This window comes from Aristolochia californica, unplaced genomic scaffold, assembly GCF_029961685.1.
Source record: "Aristolochia californica isolate CCGP_79_NKW_82.1479 unplaced genomic scaffold, dmAriCali1.0.hap1 SCAF_14, whole genome shotgun sequence".
Lineage (NCBI taxonomy): Eukaryota > Viridiplantae > Streptophyta > Magnoliopsida > Piperales > Aristolochiaceae > Aristolochia > Aristolochia californica.
In genome coordinates, this window is record NW_027181815.1 from 19095095 (window position 1) to 19121876 (window position 26782).

Here is a 26782-nt window from a genome sequence, read left to right on the forward strand (position 1 = left end):
GTGGGATATTTACCGGAGCCAAACAACCCACTTTTTGCCTATTTTACAAAAAGCGGACCTAAAAATCGCAGATACTTTTTGGAATTGTCTCTCTCAGCATTTGTGCATTTCGATTTAGGAGGTTCAATTTTTTTTTTTTTTTTTAAATTCAGTTTTTCACTCTCCTTGTTTTCTCGTAAACAAAAAGATAAGGCAAATATAGGTCACAACAAATAGATAATTTTAGAGTTTATGTATGCAAAAGAATTTGAAAACAATAATAACTGTGGGTGAAGAAAATTATTATTTTCACTCACTAAAAATGAACACCAAAGTTTTGTTATCCACGTTGGGGAAATTCTACTAGTACTACCCCACATAGCTTGGTGGAATTTTATAAGAATGAGATTTCTAATTGATCCTAAAATTTTTAAAATGTGGTGGATATGCATGCCAGAAAAAATGGTGAATATGCAAATGACCTAATGATTCAAAAATTTCAAGGAGTAGAAAAAATTAAAATTCTCAAGTTAACGTGTGGTGGGATATTTACCAGAGCCAAATAACCCACTTTTTGCCTATTTTTCAAAAAGCGGACCTAAAAAATCACAGATACTTTTTGGAATTATCACGCTCAGAATTTGTGCATTTCCATTTTGGATGTTCAATATTTTTTTTTCAAAGTTAAGTTTTTCACTCTGCCAGTTTTCTCGTAAACAAAAGATATGGAAAATATAGATCACAACAAAATGAAAATTTTAGAGTTTATGTATGCAAAAGAATTTAAAAAATAAAATAAATGTGAGTGAATAAAATTATTATTTTCACACACTAAAAATGAACACCAAAGTTTTGTTATCCACGTTGGCGAAATTCGACCAGTACAACCCAAGATAGCTTGGTGGAAATTTATAAGAAAGAGATTTCTAATTGATCCTAACAGGTTTTAAATGTGGTGGATATGCCTGCAAGAAACATGTTGAAGATGCAAATGACCTAATGATCCAAAAATTTCAAGGAGTAAAAAAAATTAAAATTTTTCACGTTAACGTGCGGTGGGATATTTGCCAGAGCCAAACAACCCACTTTTTGCCTATTTTACAAAAAGCGGACCTAAAAAATCACAAATACTATTTGGAATTGTCTCTCTCAGCATTTGTGCATTTCCATTTGGGATGTTCAATTTTATTTTTTTAAATTGAGTTTTTCATTCTCCCAGTTTTCTCATAAACAAAAAGATAAGGCAAATATAGATCTCAACAAAATGAAAATTTTAGAGTTTAGGTATGCAAAAGAATTTGAAAACAATAATAAATGTGAGTGAAGAAAATTATTATTTTCACGCACTAAAAATGAATACCAAAGTTTTGTTATCCACGTTGGGGAAATTCCACTAGTACTACCCCACATAGCTTGGTGGAATTTTATAAGAAAGAGATTTCTAATTGATCCTAACATTTTTTAAATGTGGTGGACATGCATGCCAGAAACATGGTGAATATGCAAATGACCCAATGATCCAAAAATTTCAAAGAGTAGAACAACTTAAAATTCTCAAGTTAACGTGCGGTGGGATATTTACCAGAGCCAAACAACCCACGTTTTGCCTATTTTGCAGAAAGTGGACCTAAAAACCACAGATACTATTTGGAATTATCTCTCTCAGCATTTGTGCATTTCCGTTTTGGATGTTCAATTGTTTTTTTTTATAACTTGAGTTTTGTACTCTCCTAGTTTTCTCGTAAACAAAAAGATATGGAAAATATAGATCACAACAAAATGAAAATTTTAGAGTTTATGTATGCAAAAGAATTTAAAAAATATAATAAGTGTGAGTGAATAAAATTATTATTTTCACACACTAAAAATGAAAACCAAAGCTTTGTTATCCATGTTGGCGAAATTCAACTAGTACAACCCAAGATAGCTTGGTGGATATTTATAAGAAAGAAATTTCTAATTGATCCTAACATGTTTTAAATGTGGTGGATATGCATACCAGAAACATGTTGAAGATGCAAATGACCTAATGATCCAAAAATTTTAAGGAGTAGAAAAAATTAAAATTCTCTAGTTAACGTGCAGTGGGATATTTACCAGATCCAAACAACCCACTTTTTGCCTATTTTACAAAAAGCGGATCTAAAAAATCACATATACTTTTTGGGAATTATCTCTCTTAGCATTTGTGTAGTTCCATTTTGGTTGTCGAATTTTTTTTTTCAAACTTGAGTTTTTCTCTCTTCCAGTTTTCTCGTAAACAAATAGATAAGGGAAATATAGATCACAAAAAAATGAAAACTTTAGAGTTTATGTATGCCAAAGAATTTGAAAAATATAATAAATTTGAGTGAAGAAATTATTATTTTCATGCACAAAAAATGTACACCAATGTTTTGTTATCCACATTGGCGAAATTCGACCAGTAGAACCCCAGATAACTTGGTGGAATTTTATAAGAAAGTGATTTCTAATTGATCCTAACATGTTTTAAATGTGGTGGATATGCATGCAAGAAACATGTTGAAGATGCAAATGACCTAATGATCCAAAAATTTTGAGTAGAAAAAATTAAAATTCTCAAGTTAACGTGCGGTGGGATATTTGCCAGAGCCAAACAACCCACTTTTTGCCTATTTTACAAAAAGCGGACCTAAAAAATCACAAATACTTTTTGGAATTGTCTCTCTCAGCATTTTTACATTTCCATTTGGGATGTTCAGTTTTATTTTTTAAAATTGAGTTTTTCATTCTCCCGGTTTTCTCGTAAACAAAAAGATAAGGCAAATATAGATCTCAACAAAATGAGAATTTTAGAGTTTAGGTATGCAAAAGAATTTGAAAACAATAATAAATGTGAGTGAAGAAAATTATTATTTTCACGCACTAAAAATGAATACCAAAGTTTTGTTATCCACGTTGGGGAAATTCCACTAGTACTACCCCACACAGCTTGGTGGAATTTTATAAGAAAGAGATTTCTAATTGATCCTAACATTTTTTAAATGTGGTGGACATGCATGCCAAAAACATGGTGAATATGCAAATGACCCAATGATCCAAAAATTTCAAAGAGTAGAACAACTTAAAATTCTCAAGTTAACGTGCGGTGGGATATTTACCAGAGCCAAACAACCCTCGTGTTGCCTATTTTACAGAAAGCGGACCTAAAAACCACATATACTATTTGGAATTATCTCTCTCAGCATTTGTGCATTTCCATTTTGGATGTTCAATTGTTTTTTTTTCAAACTTGAGTTTTTTACTCTCCTAGTTTTCTCGTAAACAGAAAGATATGGAAAATATAGATCACAACAAAATGAAAATTTTAGAGTTTATGTATGCAAAGGAATTTAAAAAATATAATAAGTGTGAATGAATAAAATTATTATTTTCACACACTAAAAATGAAAACCAAAGCTTTGTTATCCATGTTGGCGAAATTCGACTAGTACAACCCAAGATGGCTTGGTGGATATTTATAAGAAAGAAATTTCTAATTGATCCTAACATGTTTTCAATGTCGTGGATATGCATACCAAAAACATGTTGAAGATGCAAATGACCTAATGATCCAAAATTTTTAAGGAGTAGAAAAAATTAAAATTCTCTAGTTAACGTGCAGTCGGATATTTACCAGAGCCAAACAACCCACTTTTTCCCTATTTTAAAAAAAGCAGATCTAAAAAATCACATATACTTTTTTGGAATTATCTCTCTCAGCATTTGTGTAGTTCCATTTATGTTGTCGATTTTTTTTTTTCAAACTTGAGTTTTTCACTCTTCCAGTTTTCTCGTAAACAAATAGATAAGGGAAATATAGATCACAACAAAATAAAAATTTTAGAGTTTATGTATGCCAAAGAATTTGAAAAATATAATAAATTTGAGTGAAGAAAATTATTATTTTCATGCTTAAAAAATGTACACCAATGTTTTGTTATCCACGTTGGCGAAATTCCACCAGTAGAACCCCAGATAACTTGGTGGAATTTTATAAGGAAGAGATTTCTAATTGATCCTAACATGTTTTAAATGTGGTGGATATGCATGCAAGAAACATGTTGAAGATGCAAATGACCTAATGATCCAAAAATTTCATGGAGTAGAAAAAATTAAAATTCTCAAGTTATTGTGCGGTGGGATATTTGCCAGAGCCAAACAACCCACTTTTTGCCTATTTTACAAAAAGCGGACCTAAAAAATCACAAATACTTTTTGGAATCGTCTGTCTCAGTATTTTTGCATTTCCATTTGGGATGTTCAATTTTATTATTTAAAATTGAGTTTTTCATTCTCCCAGTTTTCTCGTAAACAAAAAGATAAGGCAAATATACATCTCAAGAAAATCAAAATTTTAGAGCTTAGGTATGCAAAAGAATTTGAAAACAATAATAAATGTGAGTGAAGAAAATTATTATTTTCACGCACTAAAAATGAACACCAAAGTTTTGTTATCCACGTTGGGGAAATTCCACTAGTACTACCCCACATAGCTTGGTGGAATTTTATAAGAAAGAGATTTCTAATTGATCCTAACATTTTTTAAATGTGGTGGACATGCATGCCAGAAACATGGTGAATATGCAAATGACCCAATGATCCAAAAATTTCAAAGAGTAGAACAACTTAAAATTCTCAAGTTAATGTGCGGTGGGATATTTACCATAGCCAAACAACCCACGTTTTGCCTATTTTACCGAAAGCGGACCTAAAAACCACAGATACTATTTGGAATTATCTCTCTCAGCATTTGTGCATTTCCATTTTGGATGTTCAATTGTTTTTTTTTCAAACTTGAGTTTTTTAGTCTCCTAGTTATCTCGTAAACAAAAAGATATGGAAAATATAGATCACAACGAAATGAAAATTTTAGAGTTTATGTATGCAAAAGAATTTAAAAAATATAATAAGTGTGAGTGAATAAAATTATTATTTTCACACACTAAAAATGAAAACCAAAGCTTTGTTATCCATGTTGGCGAAATTCGACTATTGCAACCCCTGATTGCTTGGTGGATATTTATAAGAAAGAAATTTCTAATTGATCCTAACATGTTTTAAATGTGGTGGATTTGCATACCAGAAACATGTTGAAGATGCAAATGACCTAATGATCCAAAAATTTTAAGGAGTACAAAAAATTAAAATTCGCTAGTTAACGTGCAGTGGGATATTTACCAGAGCCAAACAACCAACTTAGTGCCTATTTTACAAAAAGCGGATCTAAAAAATCACATATACTTTTTTGGAATTATCTCTCTTAGCATTTGTGCAGTTCCATTTTGGTTGTCGAATTTTTTTTTCAAACTTGAGTTTTTCACTCTTCCAGTTTTCTCGTAAACAAATAGATAAGGGAAATATAAATCACAGCAAAATGAAAATTTTAGAGTTTATGTATGCCAAAGAATTTGAAACATATAATAAATTTGAGTGAAAAAAATTATTATTTTCATGCACAAAAAATGTACACCAATGTTTTGTTATCCACGTTGGCGAAATTCCACCAGTAGAACCCCAGATAACTTGGTGGAATTTTATAAGAAAGAGATTTCTAATTGTTCCGAACCTGTTTTAAATGTGGTGGATATGCATGCCAAAAACTTTTTGAAGATGCAAATGACCTAATGATCCAATAATTTCAAGAAGTAGAAAAAATGAAAATTCTCAAGGTAACGTGCGGTGGGATATTTACCAGAGCCAAACAACCCACTTTTTGCGTATTTTAAAAAAAGGGGACATAAAAAATCACAGATACTTTTTGGATTTATCTCTCTTAGCATCTGTGTATTTCCATTTTGGATGTTCAATTTTTTTTCAAACTTGAGTTTTCACTCTCCCAATTTTCTCGTAAACAAAAAGATAAGGCAAATTAAGATCACAACAAAATGAAAATTTTAGAGTTTATGTATGCAAAAGAATTTGAAAACTATAATAAATGTGAGTGAAGAAAATTATTGTTTTCACGCACTAAAAATTAACACCAAAGTTTTGTTATCCACGTTGAAGTAATTCCACTAGTACAACCCCAAATAGCTTGGTGGAATTTTATAAGAAAAAGATATCTAATTGATCCTAACACGTTTTAAATGTTGTGGATATGCATGCCAGAAACATGTTGAAGATGCAAATGACCTAATGATCAAAAAATTTCAAGGAGTAGAAAAAATTAAAATTGTCAAGTTATCGTGCGGTGGGATATTTACCATAGCCAAACAACCACTTTTTGCCTATTTTACAAAAAGCGGACCTAAAAAATCACAGATACTTTTTGGAATTATTTCTCTCAGCATTTGTGCATTTCCATTTTGGATGGTCATTTTTTTTTTCAAACTTGAGTTTTTCACTCTCCCAGTTTTCTCGTAAACAAAAAGATAAGGCAAATATAGATCACAACAAAATGAAAATTTTAAAGTTTATGCATGCAAAAGAATTGAAAAATATAATTAATGTGGTTGAAGAAAACTATTATTTCACGTACTAAATATGAACAAAAAAGTTTTGTTATCCACGTTGGGGAAATTCCACCAGTACAACCCTAGATAGCTTGGTGGAATTTTATAAGAAAGAGATTTCTAATTGATCCAAACATGTTTTAAATGTGGTGGATATGCATGCCAAAAACATGTTGAAGATGCAAATGACCTAATGATCCAAAAATTTCAAGGAGTAGAAAAAAATAAAATTCTCAAGTTAACGTGCGGTGGGATATTTACAAGAGCGAAAGAACCCACTTTTTGCCTATTTTACAAAAAGTGGACCTAAAAAATCACAGATACTTTTTGAAATTATATCTCTCAGCATTTGTTCATTTCCATTTTGGACATTCAATTTTTTTTTTCAAACACTAGTTTTTCACTCTCCCAGTTTTCTCGTAACCAAAAAGATATGGCAAATATATATCACAACAAAATAAAAATTTTAGAGTTTATGTATGAAAAATAATTTGAAAACTATAATAAATGTGAGTGAAGAAAATTATTATTTTCACGCATAAAAAATGAACACCAAAGTTTTGTTATCCACGTTGGGGAAATTCCACCAGTACAACCCTAGATAGCTTGGTGGGATTTAGAAGAAAGAGATTTCTAATTGATCCTAACATGTTTTAAATGTGGTGGATATGCATGCCAGAAACATGTTGAAGATGCAAACGACCTAAAGATCAAAAAATTTCAAGAAGTAGATAAAATTAAAATTCTCAAGTTAACGTGCGGTGGGATCATTACCAGAGCCAAACAACCAACTTTTTTCCTATTTTACAAAAAACAGACCAAATAAATCAAAGATACTTTTTGGAATTATCTCTCTCAGCATTTGTGCATTTCTATTTTGGATGTTCAATTTTTTTTTTCAAACTTGAGTTTTTCTCTCTCCCAGTTTTCTCGTAAACAAAAAGATAAGGCAAATATAGATCACAACAAAATAAAAATTTTAGTGCTTATGTATACAAAAGATTTTGAAAACTATAATAAGTGTGAGTGAAGGAAATTATTATTTTCACGCACTAAAAAAGAACACCAAAGTTTTGTTATCCATGTTGGGGAAATTCCACTAGTACAACCCAAGATAGCTTGGTGGAATTTTATAAGAAAGAGATTTCTAATGGATCCTAGCATGTTTTAAATGTGCTGGATATGCATGCCAGAAACATGTTGAAGATGCAAATGACCAAATAATCCAAACATTTCAAGGAGTAGAAAAAATTAAAATTCTCAAGTTGATGTGCGGAGGGATATTTATCAGAGCCAAACAACCCTCTTTTTGCCTATTTTACAAAAAGTAGACCTAAAAAATCACAAATACTTTTTGGAATTATCTCTCTCAGCATTTGTGCATTTCCATTTTGGATGTCCAATTTTTTTTTTCAAACTTGAGTTTTTTACTCTCCCAGTTTTCTCGTAAACAAAAAGATAAGGCAAATATACATCACAACAAAATGAAAATTTTAGAGTTTATGTATGCAAAAGAATTTGAAAACTATAAAAAAAGTGAGTGAGAAAATTATTATTTTCACCCTCGAACAATGAACACCAAAGTTTTGTTATCCACGTTGGGGAAATTCCACTAGTACAACCCCAGATAGTTTGGTGGAATTTTATAAAAAAGAAATTTCTAATTGATCCTAACATGTTTTAAATGTGGTGGATATGCATCCTAGAAACATGTTGAAGATGCAAATCACCTAATGATCCCAAAATTTCAAGGAGTAGAAAAATAAAAATACTCAAGTTAACATGCGGTGGGATATTTACCACATGCAAACAACCTACTTTTTACCTATTTTACAAAAAGCGGACCTAAAAAATCATAGATACTTTTTGGAATTATCTCTCTCAGAATTTGTACATTTCCATTTTGATGTTTAATTTTTTTTTTCAAACTTAAGTTTTTCGCTCTCTCAGTTTTCTCGTGAAGAAAAAGATACGGCAAATATAGATCACAACAAAATGAAAATTTTAGAGTTTATGTATGCAAAAAAATTTGAAAATTTTTATAAATGTGAGTGAAGAAAATTATTATTTTCACGCACTAAAAATGAACACCAAAGTTTTGTTATCAATATTGGGGAAATTCCACTAGTACAACCCCAGATAGCTTGGTGGAATTTTATAAGAAAGAGATTTCTAATTGACCCAAACATGTTTTAAATGTGGTGCATATGCATAGTAGAAACATGTTGAAGACGGAAATGATCTAATGATCCAAAAATTTCAAGGAGTAGAAAAATTTTAAATTCTAAAGTTTACGTACGGTGGGATATTTACCAGAGCCAAACTACCCACTTTTTGCCTTTTTTAAAAAAGCGGACCTAAAAAATTACATATACTTTTTGGAATTATCTCTCTCAGAATTATTGCATTTCCAATTTGGATGTTCAATTCTTTTTTTTCAAACTTGAGTTTTTCACTCTCACAGTTTTCTCGTAAACAAAAAGATAAGGCAAAAAATGATCACAAAAAAATGAAAATTTTAGAGTTTATGTATGCAAAAGAATTTGAAAACTATAATAAATTTGCGTGAAGAAAATTATTATTTTCACGCACTAAAAATGAACACCAAAGTTTTGTTATACACGTAGGGGAAATTCCAATAGTACAACCCCAGATAGCTTGGCGGAATTTTATTAGAAAGAGATTTCTAATTGATCCTAACATGTTTTAAAATGTGGTGGATAAGCATCCCAGAAACAGGTTGGAGATGCAATTGATCTAATGATCCAAAAATTTCAAGGAGTAGAAAAAATTTAAATTCTCAAGTTAACGTGCGGTGGGATATTTACCAGAGCCAAACAACCCAATTTTTGCCTATTTAAAAAAAGGGGACCAAAAAAATCATAGATACTTTTTGGAATTTTATCTCTCAACATTTGTGCTTTTCCATTTTGGATGTTCAATTTTTTTTTTCAAATTTGAGTTTTTCACTCTCCCGGTTTTCTCGTAACCAAAAAGATATGGCAAATATATATCACAACAAAATAAAATTTTTATAGTTTATGTATGAAAAATTATTTGAAAACTATAATAAATTTGTGTGAAGAAAATTATTATTTTCACGCATAAAAAATGAACCCCAAAGTTTTGTTATCCACGCTGGGGAAATTCCACCAGTACAACCCTAGATTGCTTGGTGGGATTTTACAAGAAAGAGATTTCTAATTGATCCATGTTTTAAATGTGGTGGATATGCATGCCAGAAACATGTTGAAGATGCAAATGACCTAAAGACCAAAAATTTCAAGGAGTAGATAAAATTAAAATTCTCAAGTTAACGTACGGTGGGATCATTACCAGAGCCAAACAACCCATTTTTTGCCTATTTTACAAATGGCAGACCAAAAAAACCAAAGATGCTTTTTGGAATTATCTCTCTTAGTATTTGTGCATTTCTATTTTGGATGTTCAATTTTTTATTTTCAAACTTGAGTTTTTCTCTCTCCCAGTTTTCTCGTAAACAAAAAGATAAGGCAAATATAGATCACAACAAAATAAAATTTTAGAGCTTATGTATGCAAAAGAATTTGAAAACTATAATAAATGTGAGTGAAGAAAATTATTATTTTAATGCACTAAAAAAAAAACACCAAAGTTTTGTTATCCACGTTGGGGAAATTCCACTACTACAACCCAAGATAGCTTGGTGGAATTTTATAAGAAAGAGATTTCTAATTGATCCTAGCATGTTTTAAATGTGGTGGATATGCATCCTAGAAACATGTTGAAGATGCAAATCACCTAATGATCCAATAATTTCAAGGAGTAGAAAAATAAAAATACTCAAGTTAACGTGCGGTGGGATATTTACCACATGCAAACAACCTACTTTTTACCTATTTTACAAAAAGCGGACCTAAAAAATCATAGATACTTTTTGGAATTATCTCTCTCAGAATTTGTACATTTCCATTTTGATGTTCAATTTTTTTTTCAAACTTAAGTTTTTTGCTCTCCCAGTTTTCTCGTGAAGAAAAAGATACGGCAAATATAGATCACAACAAAATGAAAATTTTAGAGTTTATGTATGCAAAAGAATTTGAAAAATTTTATAAATGTGAGTGAAGAAAATTATTATTTTCACGCACTAAAAATGAACACCAAAGTTTTGTTATCAATATTGGGGAAATTCCACTAGTACAACCCCAGATAGCTTGGTGGAATTTTATAAGAAAGAGATTTCTAATTGACCCAAACATGTTTTAAATGTCGTGCATATGCATAGTAGAAACATGCTGAAGACGGAAATGATCTAATGATCCAAAAATTTCAAGGAGTAGAAAAATTTTAAATTCTAAAGTTTACGTACGGTGGGATATTTACCAGAGCCAAACTACCCAATTTTTGCCTTTTTTAAAAAAGCGGACTTAAAAAATTATAGATACTTTTTGGAATTATCTCTCTCAGAATTATTGCATTTCCAATTTGGATGTTCTATTCTTTTTTTTCAAACTTGAGTTTTTCACTCTCACAGTTTTCTCGTAAACAAAAAGATAAGGCAAAAAATGATCACAAAAAAATGAAAATTTTAGAGTTTATGTATGCAAAAGAATTTTAAAACTATAATAAATTTGCGTGAAGAAAATTATTATTTTCACACACTAAAAATGAACACCAAAGTTTTGTTATACACGTAGGGGAAATTCCAATAGTACAACCCCAGATAGCTTGGCGGAATTTTATTAGAAAGAGATTTCTAATTGATCCTAACATGTTTTAAAATGTGGTGGATAAGCATCCCAGAAACAGGTTGGAGATGCAATTGACCTAATGATCCAAAAATTTCAAGGAGTAGAAAAAATTTAAATTCTCAAGTTAACGTGCGGTGGGATATTTACCAGAGCCAAACAACCCAATTTTTGCCTATTTAAAAAAAGGGGACCAAAAAAATCATAGATACTTTTTGGAATTTTATCTCTCAACATTTGTGCTTTTCCATTTTGGATGTTCAATTTTTTTTTTTCAAATTTGAGTTTTTCACTCTCCCGGTTTTCTCGTAACCAAAAAGATATGGCAAATATATATCACAACAAAATAAAAATTTTAGAGTTTATGTATGAAAAATAATTTGAAAACTATAATAAATGTGAGTGAAGAAAATTATTATTTTCACGCATAAAAAATGAACCCCAAAGTTTTGTTATCCACGCTGGGGAAATTCCACCAGTACCACCCTAGATAGCTTCGTGGGATTTTACAAGAAAGAGATTTCTAATTGATCCTAACATGTTTTAAATGTGGTGGATATGCATGCCAGAAACATGTTGAAGATGCAAATGACCTAAAGACCAAAAATTTCAAGGAGTAGATAAAATTAAAATTCTCAAGTTAACGTACGGTGGGATCATTACCAGAGCCAAACAACCCACTTTTTGCCTATTTTACAAATAGCAGACCAAAAAAACAAAAGATGCTTTTTGGAATTATCTCTCTCAGTATTTGTGCATTTCTATTTTGGATGTTCAATTTTTTATTTTCAAACTTGAGTTTTTCTCTCTCCCAGTTTTCTCGTAAACAAAAAGATAAGGCAAATATAGATCACAACAAAATGAAAATTTTAGAGTTTATGTATGCAAAAGAATTTGAAAACTATAATAAATGTGCATGAAGAAAATTATTTTCACGCACTAAAAATGAACATCAAAGTTTTGTTATCCATGTTGGGGAAAATCCACTAGTACAACCTCAGATAGGTTGGTGGAATTTTATAAGAAACAGATTTCTAATTGATCCTAACATGCATTAAATGTGGTGGAAATGCATGCCAGAAACAAGTTGAAGATGCAAATGACCTAACGATCCACAAATTTCAAGGAGTAGAAAAAATTAAAATTCTCCAGTTAACGATCGGTGGGATATTTACCAGTGCCAAACAATCCACTTTGTGCCTATTTTTAAAAAAGCCGACATAAAAAATCAGAGACACTTTTTACAATTATCTCTCTCAGCATTTGTGCATTTCCATTTTGGATGTTCAATTTTTTTTCAAACTTGAGTTTTCACTCTCCCAGTTTTCTCGTAAACAAAAAAGATAAGGCAAAAATAGATCACAAGAAAATGAAAATTTTAGAGTTTAAGTATGCAAAAAATTTTGAAAACTGTAATAAATGTGAGTGATGAAAATTATTTTCACGCACTAAAAATGAACACCAAAGTTTTCTTATCCACGTTGGGGAAATTCTACTTGTACAACCCCGAATAGCTTGGTGGAATTTTAGAAGAAAGAGATTTCTAATTGATCCTAACATGTTTAAAATGTGTTGGATATGCATGCCAGAAACATGTTGAAGATGCAAATGACCTAATGATTAAAAAATATCGAGGACTTGAAAAAATTAAAATTCTCTAGTTAACGTGCGGAGGGATATTTACCAGAGCCAAACAACCCACTTTTGTCTATTTTACAAAAAGATATTTTTTGGAATTATCTCTCTCAGCATTTGGGCATTTCCATTTTCGATGTTCAATTTTTTTTTTTCAAACTTGAGTTTGTCGATCTCTGAGTTTTCTCGTAAACAAAAAAGATAAGGAAAATATAGATCACAACAAAATGAAAATTTTAGAGTTTCTGTATGCAAAAGAATTTGAAAACATTCATAAATGTGAGTGAAGAAAATTATTTTCACGTACTAAAAATGAACACCAAAGTTTTGTTATCCACGTTGGGGAAATTCCACTAGTACAACCCGAGATAGCTTGGTGGAATTTTAGAAGAAAGAGATTTCTAATAGATCCTAACATGTTTAAAATGTGGTGGATATGCATGCCAAAAACATGTTGAAGATGTGAATGACCTAATGATTCAAAAATTTCAAAGAGTAAAAAAAATTAACATTCTCCAATTAACTTGCAGTGGAATATTTACCAGATCCAAACAACCCACTTTTTGCCTATTTTACAAAAAGCGGACCTAAAAAATCATAGATACTTTTTGGAATTATCTTTCTCAGCATTTGTGCATTTCCATTTTGGATGATCAATTTTTTTTAAAGCTTGAGTTTTTCACTCTCCCAAATTTCTCGTAAACAAAAATATGAGGCAAATATAGATCACCACAAAAGGAAAATTTTAGAGTTTAAGTATGCAAAAGAATTTGAAGACTGTATAAAATGTGAGTGAAGAAAATTATTTTCATGCACTAAAAATGAACACCAAAGTTTTGTTATCCATGTTGGGGAAATTCCACTTGTACAACCCCAGATAGCTTGGTGGAATTTAATAAGAAAGAGATTTCTAATTGATCCTAACATGTTTTAAATGTGGTGGATATGCATGCAAGAAACATGTTGAAGATGCAAATGACCTAATGATTGAAAATTTTCAAGGAGTAAAAAAAAATTATATTCTCAAGTTAACGTGCGGTGGGATATTTACTAGAGCCAAACAACCCACTTTTTGCCTATTTTACAAAAAGCAGACGTAAAAAAACATAGATACTTTTCGGAATTATCACTCTCACCATTTATGAATTTCCATTTTTGATATTCCATTTTTTCTTTTCTAGCATGAGTTTTTCACACTCCCAGTTTTCTCGTAAACAAAAAGATAAGGCAAATATAGATCACAACAAAATGAAAATTTTAGAGTTTATGTATGCAAAAGAATTTGAAAGCTATAATAAATGAGAGTGAAGAAAATTATTACTTTCACGCACTAAAAATGAACACCAATGTTTTATTATCCACGTTGGGGAAATTTCACTAATACAACCCCAGATAGCTTGGTGGAATTTTATAAGAAAGATATTTCTAATTGATCCTAACATGTTTAAAATGTGGTGAATATGCATGCCAGAAACAAGATGAAGATGAAAATGACATAATGATCGAAAAATTTCTAGTAGTAGAAAAAATTAAAATTCTACAGTTAACGTGCGGTGGCATATTTACCAGTGCCAAACAACCCACTTTTTGCCTATTTTAAAAAAAGCGGACCTAAAAAATCAAAGATACATTTTGGAATTATCTCTCATAGCATTTGTGCATTTCTATTTTGGATGTTCAATTTTTTTTTTCAAACTTAAGTTTTTCACTTTCTCAGTTTTCTCGTAAACAAAAAGGTAAGGCAAATATAGATCACAAAAAAATGAAAATTTTAGAGTTTAAGTATGCAAAAGAATTTGAAAACATTAATAAATGTGTGTGAAGAAAATTATTTTCACGTACTAAAACTGAACACCAAAGTTTTGTTATCCACGATGGGGAAATTCCACTAGTACAACCCCTGATATCTTGGTCGAATTTTATAAGAAAGAGGTTTCTAATTGATCCTAACATGTTTTAAATGTGGTGGGTATGCATGCCAGAAACATGTTGAAGATGCAAATGACCTAATGATCCAAAACTTTCAAGGAGTAGAAACAATTAAAATTCTCAAGTTAACGTGTGGTGGGATATTTACCTGAGGGAAACAACCCACCTTTTGTCTATTTTAAAAAAAGCAGACCTAAAAAATCACCGGTACTTTTTGGAATTATCTCTCGCAACATTTGTCCATTTCCATTTTGGATGTTCAATTTTTTTTTTCGAACTTGTGTTTTTCACTCTCCTAGTTTTCTCGTAAACAAAAAGATAAGGCAAATAAAGATCACAACAAAATGAAAATTTTAGAGTTTATGCATGCAAAAGAATTTGAAAACTATAATAAAAGTGAGTGAAGAAATTTCTTTCACGCACTAAAAATGAACACCAAAGTTTTGTTATCCACGTTGGGGAAATTCCACTAGTACAACCCTCGATACCCCGGTGGAAGTTTATAAGAAAGAGATTGCTAATTGATCCTAACATGTTGTAAATGTGGTGGATATGCATGCCAGAAATATGTTGAAGATTCAAATAACCTAATGATCCAAAAAAATTCATGGAGTAGTAAAAATTAAAATTTTCAAGTTAAGGTACGGTGGGATATTTACCAGAGCCAAACAACCAACATTTTACCTAGTTTACAAAAACCGGTCCTAAAAAATAGAAGCTACTTTTTGGAATTACCTCTCTCAGCATTTGTGCATTTCCATTTTGGATGTTTAAGAGTTTATGTATGCAAATGAATATGAAAACTGTAATAAATGTGAGTGGAGAAAATAATTTTCACTCACTAAAAATGAACACCAAATTTTTGTTATCCATGTTGGGGAAATTTCACAAGTACAACCCCAGATAGCCTGGTGGAATTTTATAAGAAAGAGATTTCTAATTGATCCTAACAAGTTTTAAATGTGGTGGATATGAGTGTTGAAAACATGTTCAAGATGCAAATGACCTAATGATCCAAAAATTTCAAGGAGTAGAAAAATTTAAAATTTTCAAGTTAACGTGAGGTGGGATATTTACTAGAGCCAACCAACCCACTTTTTCCATATTTTACAAAAAGCAGTCCTAAAAAATCACAGATACTTTTTGGAATTATCTCTCTCAGCATTTGTGCATTTCCATTTTGGATGTTCAATTTTTTTTCAAACATGAGTTTTTCACTCTTCTAGTTTTCTCGTAAACAAAAAGAAAAGGCAAATATAGATCATAACAAAATGAAAATTTTAGAGTTTATGTAAGTAAAATAATTTGAAAACTGTAATAAATGTGAGTGAAGAAAATTGATTTCACACACTAAAAATGAATACCATTGTTTTTTTATCCACGTTGGGGAAATTCCACTAGTACAAACCCGGATATCTTGGTGGAATTTTAAAAGAAAGAGATTTCTAATTGATCCTAATATGATTTAAATCTGGTGGATATGCATGCCAGAAACACGTTGAAGATGCAAATGACCGAATAATCAAAAAATTTCAAGCAGTAGAAAAAAGTTAATATTCTCAAGTTAGCGTGTGGTGGGATATTTACCAAAGCAGAACAACCCACGTTTTGCCTATTTGACAAAAAGTGGACATAAAAAATCACAGATACTTTTTGGAATTATCTCTCTCAGCATTTGTGCATTTCCATTTTGGATGTTCAATTTTTTTTTTTCAAACTTGACTTTTTCTCTCTCCCAGTTTTCTCGTAAACAAAAAGATAAGCCAAATATATATTACAACAAAATGAAAATTTTAGAGTTTTTTTATGAAAAAAAAATTTGAAAACCATAATCAATGTGAGAGAAGAAATTTATTTTCACGCACTAAAAATGAAAACCAAAATTTTGTTATCCAAGAAGGGGAAATTCCACTAGTACAACCCAAGATTGCTTGGTGGAATTCTAAAAGAAAGTGATTTCTACTTGATCCAAACGAGTTTTAAATCTGGTGGATATGCATGCCAGAAACATGTTGAAGATGCAAATGACCTAATGATCCAAAAATTTCAAGAAGTACAAAAAATTAAAATTCTCAAGTTAGTGTGTGGTGGGATATTTACCAGCGCCAAACAGCCCACGTTTTGCCTATTTTACAAAAAGCGGACCTAAAAATCACATATACTTTTTGGAATTATCTCTCTCAGCATTTGTGCATTTCCATTTTGGATGTTCAATTTTTTTTTTCAAACTTGACTTTTTCTCTCTCCCAGTTTTCTCGTAAACAAAAAGATAAGCCAAATATACATTACAACAAAATGAAAATTTTAGAGTTTTTTTATGAAAAAAAAAATTTGAAAACCATAATCAATGTGAGTGAAGAAATTTATTTTCACGCACTAAAAATGAAAAACAAAATTTTGTTATCCAAGAAGGGGAAATTCCACTAGTACAACCCAAGATTGCTTGGTGGAATTCTAAAAGAAAGTGATTTCTACTTGATCCAAACGAGTTTTAAATGTGGTGGATATGCATGCCAGAAACATGTTGAAGATGCAAATGACCTAATGATCCAAAAATTTCAAGAAGTACAAAAAATTAAAATTCTCAAGTTATCGTGCGGCGGGATATTTACCAGCGCCAAACAGCCCACGTTTTGCCTAATTTAAAAAAAGCGGACCTAAAAATCACATATACTTTTTGGAATTATCTCTCTCAGCATTTGTGCATTTCCATTTTGGATGTTCAATTTTTTTTTTCAAATTTGAGTTTTTCAAACTCCCAGTTTTCTCGTAAACAAAAAGATAAGGCAAATATAGATCACAACAAAATGAAAATTTTAGAGTTTATGTATGAAAAAGAGTTTGAAAACTATAATAAATGTGAGTGAAGAAAATTATTATTTTCACACACTAAAAATTAACACCAAAGTTTTGTTATCCACATTGAAGAAATTCCACTATTACGACCCCAGATAGCTTGGTGGAATTTTATAAGAAAGAGATTTCTAATTGATCCTAACATGTTTAAAATGTGGTGGACATGCATGCCAGAAACATATTGAAGATATAAATGAGCTAATGATCCAAATATTTCAAGGATTGGAAAAAATTAAATTTCTCAAGTTAACGTTTGGTGGGATATTAACCAGAGCGAAACAACACACTTTTTGCCAATTTTATAAAAAGCGGACCTAAAAAATCAAAGATACATTTTGGAATTATCTCTCTCAGCATTTGTGCATTTCCATTTTGGATGTTCAATTTTTTTTTTTTCAAACTTGAGTTTTTCGCTCTCCCAGTTTTCTCGTAAACAAAAAAGATTAACCTAAATAGATCACAACAAAAAGAAAATTTTAGAGTTTAAGTATAAAAAAGAATTTGAAAACTGTAATAAATGTAAGTGAAGAAAAATATTTTCACGCACAAAAAATGAACACCAAAGTTTTGTTATCCACGTTCGGGAAATTCCACTAGTACATCCCCAGATAGCTTGGTGGAATTTTAGAAGAAAGAGATTTCTAATCGATCCTAACATGTTTAAAATGTGGTGGATATGCATGCCAGAAACATGTTGAAGTTGCATATGACCTAATGATTAAAAAATTTCAAGGAGTAGAAAAAATTAAATTTTCAAGTTAACATGCGGTGGGATATTTATAAGAGCCAAACAACCCACTTTTTGCCTATTTTACAAAAAAGCGGACCTAAAAAATCACAGATATGTTATGGAATTATCTCTCTCAGCATATGTGAATTTCCATTTTGGAGATTTAATTTTTTTTTTTTCAAACTTGAGTTTTTCACTCTCCTAGTTTTCTCGTAAACAAAAATATGAGGGAAATATAGATCACAACAAAATGAAAATGTTAGAGTTTAAGTATGCAAAAGAATTTGAAAACTGTAATAAATGTGTGTGAAGAAAATTATTTTCACGCACTAAAATGAACCCCAAAGTTTTGTTATCCACGTTGGGGAAATTCCACTAGTACAACCCTGGATTGCTTGGTGGAATTTTATAAGAAAGAGATTTCTTATTGATCCTAACAAGTTTTAAATGTGGTGGATTTGCATGCTAGAAACATGTTGAAAATGTAAATGACCTAATGATTCAAAAATTTCAAGGAGTAGAAAAAATTAAAATTCTTAAGTTAACGTGCGGTGGGATATTTACTAGAGCCAAACAACCCACTTTTTGCCTATTTTACAAAAAGCGGACCTAAAAAATCACAGATACTTTTTGGAATTATCTCTCTCAGCATTTGGGCATTTCAATTTTGGATGTTCAATTTTTTTTTTCAAACATGAGTTTTTCACTCTCCCAATTTTTTCGTAAACAAAAAGATTTGGAAAATATAGATCACAACAAAATGAAAATTTTAGAGTTTATGTATAGAAAAGAATTTGAAAACTATAATAAATGTGAGTAAAGAAAATTATTACTTTCACGCACTAAAAATGAACACCAAAGTTTTGTTATGCATGTTGGGGAAATTCCACTAGTACAACCCCAGATAGCTTGGTGGAATTTTATAAGAAAGAGATTTCTAATTGATTCAAGCATGTTTAAAATGTATTGGATATGCATGCCAGAAACATGTTGAAGATGCAAATGGCCTAATAATCAAAAAATTTCAAGGAGTAGAAAAAATTAACGTTCTATAGTTAACGTGCGGTGGGATATTTACCAGTGCCAAACAACCCACTTTTTGCCTATTTTACAAAAAGCGGACCTAAAAAGTAAATGATACATTTCGGAATTATCTCTCATAGCATTTGTTTGGCACTGGAATTCTTTTGTTTTCAAACTTGAGTTTTTTACCCTCCCAGTTTTCTCGTAAACAAAAAGATAAGGCAAATATAGATCACAACAAAATGAAAATTTTAGAGTTTATGTATGCAAAAGAATTTGAAAACCTTAATAAATGTGAGTGAAGAAAATTATTTTCACGTACTAAAAATGAACACCAAAGTTTTGTTATCCACGTTGGGGAAATTCCACTAATACAACCCCAGATAGCTTGGTGAAATTTTATAAGAAAGAGATTTCTAATTGATCCTAACATGTTTTAAATGTGGTGGATATGCAAGCCAGAAACATGTTGAAGATGCCAATGACCTAACGATCCAAAAATTTCAAGGAGTAGAAAAAATTAAAATTCTCAAGTTAACGTGCGGTGGGATATTTACTAGAGCAAAACAACCTAGTTTTTGTCTATTTTAAAAAAAAACGAACCTAAAAAATCACAGGTACTTTTTGGAATTATCTCACTCAGCATTTGTGTTTTTCCATTTTGGATGTTCTAATTTTTTTTTTTCGAACTTGTGTTTTTCTCTCTCCCAGTTTTCTCGTAAAAAAAAGATAAGGTAAATATAGATAACAACAAAATGAATATTTAAAAGTTTATGTATGCAAAAGAATTTGAAAACAATAATAAATGTGAGTGAAGAAAATTACTTTCATGCACTAAAAATGAACACCAAAGTTTTGTTATCCACGTTGGGGAAATTCCACTAGTACAACCCCAGATATCCTGGTGGAAGTTTATAAGAGAGAGATTGCTATATGATCCTAACATGTTGTAAATGTGGTTGATATGCATGCCAGAAACAAGATGAAGATGCAAATAAACTAATGATCCAAAAATTTCGAGTAGAAAAAATTAAAATTCTCAAGTTAACGTATGGTGGGATATTTACCTGTGCCAAACAACCCACATTTTGCCTATTTTACAAAAAAGCGGTCCTAAAAAATCACAGCTACTTTTTGGAATTATCTATCTCAGCATTTGAGCATTTCCATTTTGGATGTTCAATTTTTTATTTTTTTTCAAACTTGAGCTTTTCACTCTCGATAAGGCTAATATAGATCACAACAAAATGGAAATTTTGGAGTTTATGTATGCAAAAGAATTTAAAAACTGTAATAAATGTGAGTGGATAAAATTATTTTCACGCACTAAAAATGAACACCAAATTTTTGCTATCCACGTTGGGGAAATTCCACTAGTATAACCCAGATAGCCTGGTGGAATTTTATAAGAAATAGATTTCTAATTGATCCTAACATGTTTTAAATATGGTGGATATGCGTGCCATAAACATGTTTAAGATGCAAATGACCTGATGATCCAAAAATTTCAAGGAGTCAAAAAAAAAAAAAAATTCTCTAGTTAACGTGCGGTGGGATATTTACTAGAGCCAACCAACCCACTTTTAGCCTGTTTTAGAAAAAGTGGTCCTAAAAACTCACAGATAGTTTTTGGAGTTATCTCTCTCAACATTTGTGCATTTCCATTTTGGATGTTCAATTTTTTTTTTTTTTAAAACTTGTGTTTTTCACTCTCCCAGTTTTCATGTAAACAAAAAGATAAGGCAAATATAGATCACAACAAAATGAAAATTTTAGAGTTTATGTAAGCAAAAGAATTTGAAAACTGTAATAAATGTGAACAAAGAAATTTATTTTCACGCACTCAAAATGAACACCAAAGTTTTATTATCCACGATGGGAAAATTCCACTAGAACAACCCCAGATAGCTTGGTGGAATTTTATAAGAAAGAGATTTCTAATTGATCCTAACATGTTTTATATGAGGTGGACATGTATGCCAGAAACATGTTGAAGATGCAAATGACCTAATTATCCAAAAAATTCATGGAGTACAAAAAATTAAAATTCTCAAGTTAACGTGTGGTTGGATATTTACTTGAGCCAAACAACCCACGTTTTGCCTATTTTACAAAAAGAGGACCTAAAAAATCAAAGATACTTTTTGGAATTATCTCTATCAGCATTTGTGCATTTCCATTTTGGATGTTCAATTTTTTTTTTCAAACTTGAGTTTTTTATTCTCCCAATTTTCTCATAAACAAAAAGATAAGGCAAATATAGATGACAACAAAATGATAATTTTAGAGTTTTTTTATGAAAAAGAATTTGGAAACTATAATAAATGTGAATGAAGAATTTATTTTCATGCACTAAAAATGAACACCAAAGTTTTGTTATCCACAATGGGGAAATTCCACTAGTACAACCCAAGATTGCTTGGGGGAATTTTAAAAGAAAGTGATATCTACTTGATCCTAACATGTTTTAAATGTGGTGGATATGCATGCCAGAAACATGTTGAAGATGCAAATGACCTATTGATCCAAATATTTTAAGGAGTAGAAAAAATTAAAATTCTCAAGTTAACTTGCGGTAGCATATTTACCAGCACCAAACAACCCACGTTTTGCGTATTTTAAAAAAACCGGACCTAAAAAATCACACATACTTTTTTGAATTATCTCTCTGAGCATTTGTGCATTTCCATTTTGGATGTTCAATTTTTTTTTTCAAACTTGAGTTTTTCACTCTCCCAGTTTTCTCGTAAACAAAAAGATAAGGCAATTATAGATCACAACAAAATGAAAATTTTAGAGTTTATGTATGAAAAGGAGTTTGAAAACTATAATAAATTTGAGTGAAGAAAATTATTTTCACGCACTAAAAATGAACACCAAAGTTTTGTTATGCACGTTGGGGAAATTCCAGTAGTACAACCCTAGATAACTTGGTGGATTTTTGTAACAAAGAGATTTCTAATTGATCCTAACATGTTTTAAATGTGGGGGATATGCATGCCAGAAACATGTTGAAGATGCAAACGACCTAATGATCCAAAAATTTCATGGAGTAGAAAAAATGAAAATTCTCAAGTTAACGTGCGGTGGGATATTTACCAGAGCCAAACAACCCACTTTTTATCTATTTTAAAAAAAGCGGACCTAAAAAATGACAGATACTTATTGGAATTATATCTACCAGCATTTGTGCATTACATTTTGGATGTTGAATTTTTTTTTTCTAACTTGAGTTTTCCACTCTCCAAGTTTTCTCGTAAACAAAAAGATAAGGCAAATATAGATACAATAAAATGAAAATTTTAGAGTTTAAGTATGCAAAAGAATTTGAAAACATTAATAAATGTGCGTGAAGAAAATTATTTTCACGCACTAAAAAGCAACACCAAAGTTTTGTAATCCAAGTTGGGGAAATTCCACTAGTACAACCCCAGATAGCTTGGTGGAATTTTATATGAAAGAGATTTCTAATTGATCCTAACATGTCTTAAATGTTGTGAATATACATGCCAGAAAGATGTTGAACATGCAAATGACCTAATGATCCAAAAATTTCGAGTAGAAAAAAATTAAAATTCTGAAGTTAACGTGCAGTGGGATATTTACAAGAGGCAAACAACCCACTTTTTGCCAATTTTACAAAATGCGGATCTTAAAAATCTCTGATACTTTTTCGAATTATCTCTCTCAGCATTTGTGCATTTCCATTTTGGATGTTCAATTTTTTTTTTCAAACTTGAGTTTTTCACTCTCCCAGTTTTCTCATAAACAAAAAGATAAGGCAAATATAGATCACAACAAAATGAAAATTTTAGAGTTTATGTATGCAAAATAATTTGAAAACTATAATAAATTTGAGTGAATAAAATTATTATTTTCACGCACAAAAAATTTACTCCAAAGTTTTGTTACCCACGTTGGCGAAATTCCACAGTTAGAACACCAGATAGCTTTGTGGAATTTTATAAGAAAGAGACTTCTAATTGATCCTAACATCTTTTAAATGTGGTAGATATGCATGCCAGAAACATGTTGAAGATGCAAATGACCTAATGATCCAAAAATTTCATGAAGTAGAAAAAATGAAAATTCTCAAGTTAACGTGCGGTGGGATATTTACCAAAGCCAAACAACCCACTTTTTGTCTATTTTACAAAAAGCGGACCTAAAAAATCACTGATACTTTTTGGAATTATCTCTCTCAGCATTTGTGCATTTCATTTTGGATGTTTAATTTTTTTTTTTTCAAACTTGAGTTTTTCGCTCTCCCAGTTTTCTCGTAAACAAAAAGATAAGGCAAATATAGATCACAACAAAATGAAAATTTTAAAGTTTATGCAAAGAAAATAATTTGAAAAATATAATAAATGTGGTTGAGGAAAACTATTATTTTCACGCACTAAAAATGAATAACAAAGTTTTGTTATCCACGTTGGGAAAATTCCACTAGTACAACCCTAGATAGCTTGGTGGGATTTTACAAGAGAGAGATTTCTAATTGATCCTAACATGTTTTAAATGTGGTGGATGTGCATACCAGAAACATGTTGAAGATGCAAATGACTTAATGATCCAAAAATTTCAAGGAGTAGAAAAAATTAAAATTCTCAAGTTAACGTGCGGTGGGATCATTACAAGAGCCAAACAACCCACTTTTTGCCTATTTTACAAAAAGCGGACCTAAAAAGTCAAAGATACTTTTCAGAATTATCTCGCTTAGCATTTGTGTATTTCTATTTTGGATGTTCAATTTTGTTTTTCGAACTTGAGTTTTTCTCTCTCCCACTTTTCTCGTAAAAAAAAAGATAAGGCAAATATAGATCACAACAAAATAAAAATTTTAGAGCTTATGTATGCAAAAGATTTTGAAAACTTTTATAAATGTGAGTGAAGAAAATTTTTTTCATGCACTAAAAATGAACACCAAAGTTTTATTATGCACGTTGGGGAAATTCCACTAGTACAACCCCAGATAGCTTGGTGGAATTTTATAAGATAGAGATTTCTAATTTATCCTAACTTGTTTTAAATGTGGTGGATCTGCATTCAAGAAACATGTTGAAGATGCAAATGACCTAATGATCCAAAAATTTCAAGGAGTAGAAAAAATTATAATTCTCAAGTTAACATAAGGTGGGATATTTACAAGAGCCAAAAAACCCACTTTTTGCCTATTTTACCCAAGGCATACCTAAAAAATCACAGATACTTTTTGGAATTATCTCTCTTACATTTGTATATTTCCATTTTGGATGTTCAATTTTTTTTTTCAAACTTGAGTTTTTCAAATAAAAAGATAAGGCAAATATAGTTCACAACAAAATGAAAATTTTAGAGTTGATGTATGCAAAAGAATTTGAAAACTATAATAAATGTGAGTGTAGAAAATTATTTTCACGCACTAAAAATGAAAACCAAAGTTTTGTTATCCACGTTGGGGAAATCCCACTAGTACAACCTCAGATAGCATGGTTGAATTTTATAAGAAAGAGATTTTTAATTGACCCTAACATGTTTTAAATGTGGTGGATAAATATGGCAAAAACATGTTGAAGATGCAAATGACGTATTGCTCCAAAAATTTTGAGTAGAACAAATTAAAATTCTCAAGTAAACGTGCGATGGGATATTTACCAGAGCCAAACAACCCACTTTTTGCCTATTTTACAAAAAGCTGACCTAAAAAATCTCATATACTTTTTGGAAATATCTCTCTCAGTATTTGTGCATTTCCATTTTGGATGTTCAATTTTTTTTTTCAAACTTGAGTTTTCACTCTCCCAGTTTTCTCGTAAACAAAAAGATAAGGCAAATATAGATCACAACAAAATGAAAATTTTAGAGTTTATGTATGCAAAAGAATTTGAAAACTATAATAAATGTGAGTGTAGAAAATTATTTTCACGCACTAAAAATGAAAACCAAAGTTTTGTTATCCACGTTGGGGAAATCCCACTAGTACAACCTCAGATAGCATGGTGGAATTTTATAAGAAAGAGATTTTTAATTGACCCTAACATGTTTTAAATGTGGTGGATAAATATGGCAAAAACATGTTGAAGATGCAAATGACGTATTGCTCCAAAAATTTTGAGTAGAAAAAATTAAAATTCTCAAGTAAACGTGCGATGGGATATTTACCAGAGCCAAACAACCCACTTTTTGCCTATTTTACAAAAAGCGGACCTAAAAAATCTCATATACTTTTTGGAAATATCTCTCTTAGTATTTGTGCATTTCTATTATGGTTGTTCAATTGTTTTTTTCAAACTTGAATTTTTCACTCTCCCAGTTTTCTCGTAAACAAAAAGATAAGGCAAATATGGATTACAACAAAATGAAAATTTTACAGTTTATGTATGCAAAAGAATTTGAAAACTATAAAAAATGTGAGTGAAGAAAATTATTTTCATGAACTAAAAATGAACACCAAAGTTTTGTTATCCACATTGGGGAAATTCCACTAGTACAACCCCAGTTAGCTGGGTGGAATTTTATAAGAAGGAGATTTCTAATTGATCCTAACATGTTTAAAATGTGGTGGATATGCGTGCCAGAAACATTTTGAAGATGCAAATGACCTAATGATCCAAAAATTTCAAGGACTAGAAAAGATTAAAATTCTCAAGTTAACGTGCTGTGGGATATTTACCTGAGCCAAAAAACCCACATTTTGCCTATTTTACAAAAAAGCGGACCTAAAAAATCAAAGAGACTTTTTGGAATTATCTCTCTCAGCATTTGTGCATTTCCATTTTGGATTTTCACTTTTTTTTTTCAAACTTGAGTTTTTCACTCTCCCAGCTTTCTCGTAAAAAAACAGATAAGGCAAAAATAGAACACAACAAAATGAAAATTTTAGAGTTTATGTATGCAAAAGAATATGAAAACTATAATAAATGTGAGAGAATAAAATTTTTTTCACGCACTAAAAATGAACACCTAAGTTTTGTTATCCACGTTGGGGAAATTCCACTAGTACAACCCAAGATTGCTTGGTGTAATTTTATAAGAAAGAGATTTTTAATTGATCCTAACATGTTTTAAACGTGGTGGATATGCATGCCAAAAACATGTTGAAGATCCTAATGATCCAAAAATTTTAAGGAGTAGAAAAGATTAAAATTCTCAAGTTAACGTGCGGTGGGATAATTACTAGAGCCAAACAACCCACTTTTTGCCTATTTTACAAAAAACGGACCTAAAAAATCATTGAAATTTTTTTGGAATTATCTCTCTCAGCATTTGTGCATTTCCATTTTGGGAGTTCTTTTTTTTTTCAAACTTGAGTATTTTTCTCTCCTAGTTTTCTCGTAAACAAAAAGATAAAGCAAATATAGATGACAACAAAATGAAAATTTTAGAGTTTATGTATGCAAAAGAATTTGAAAACTATAATAAATGTGAGTGAAGAAAATTATTTTTACGCACTAAAAATGAACACCAAA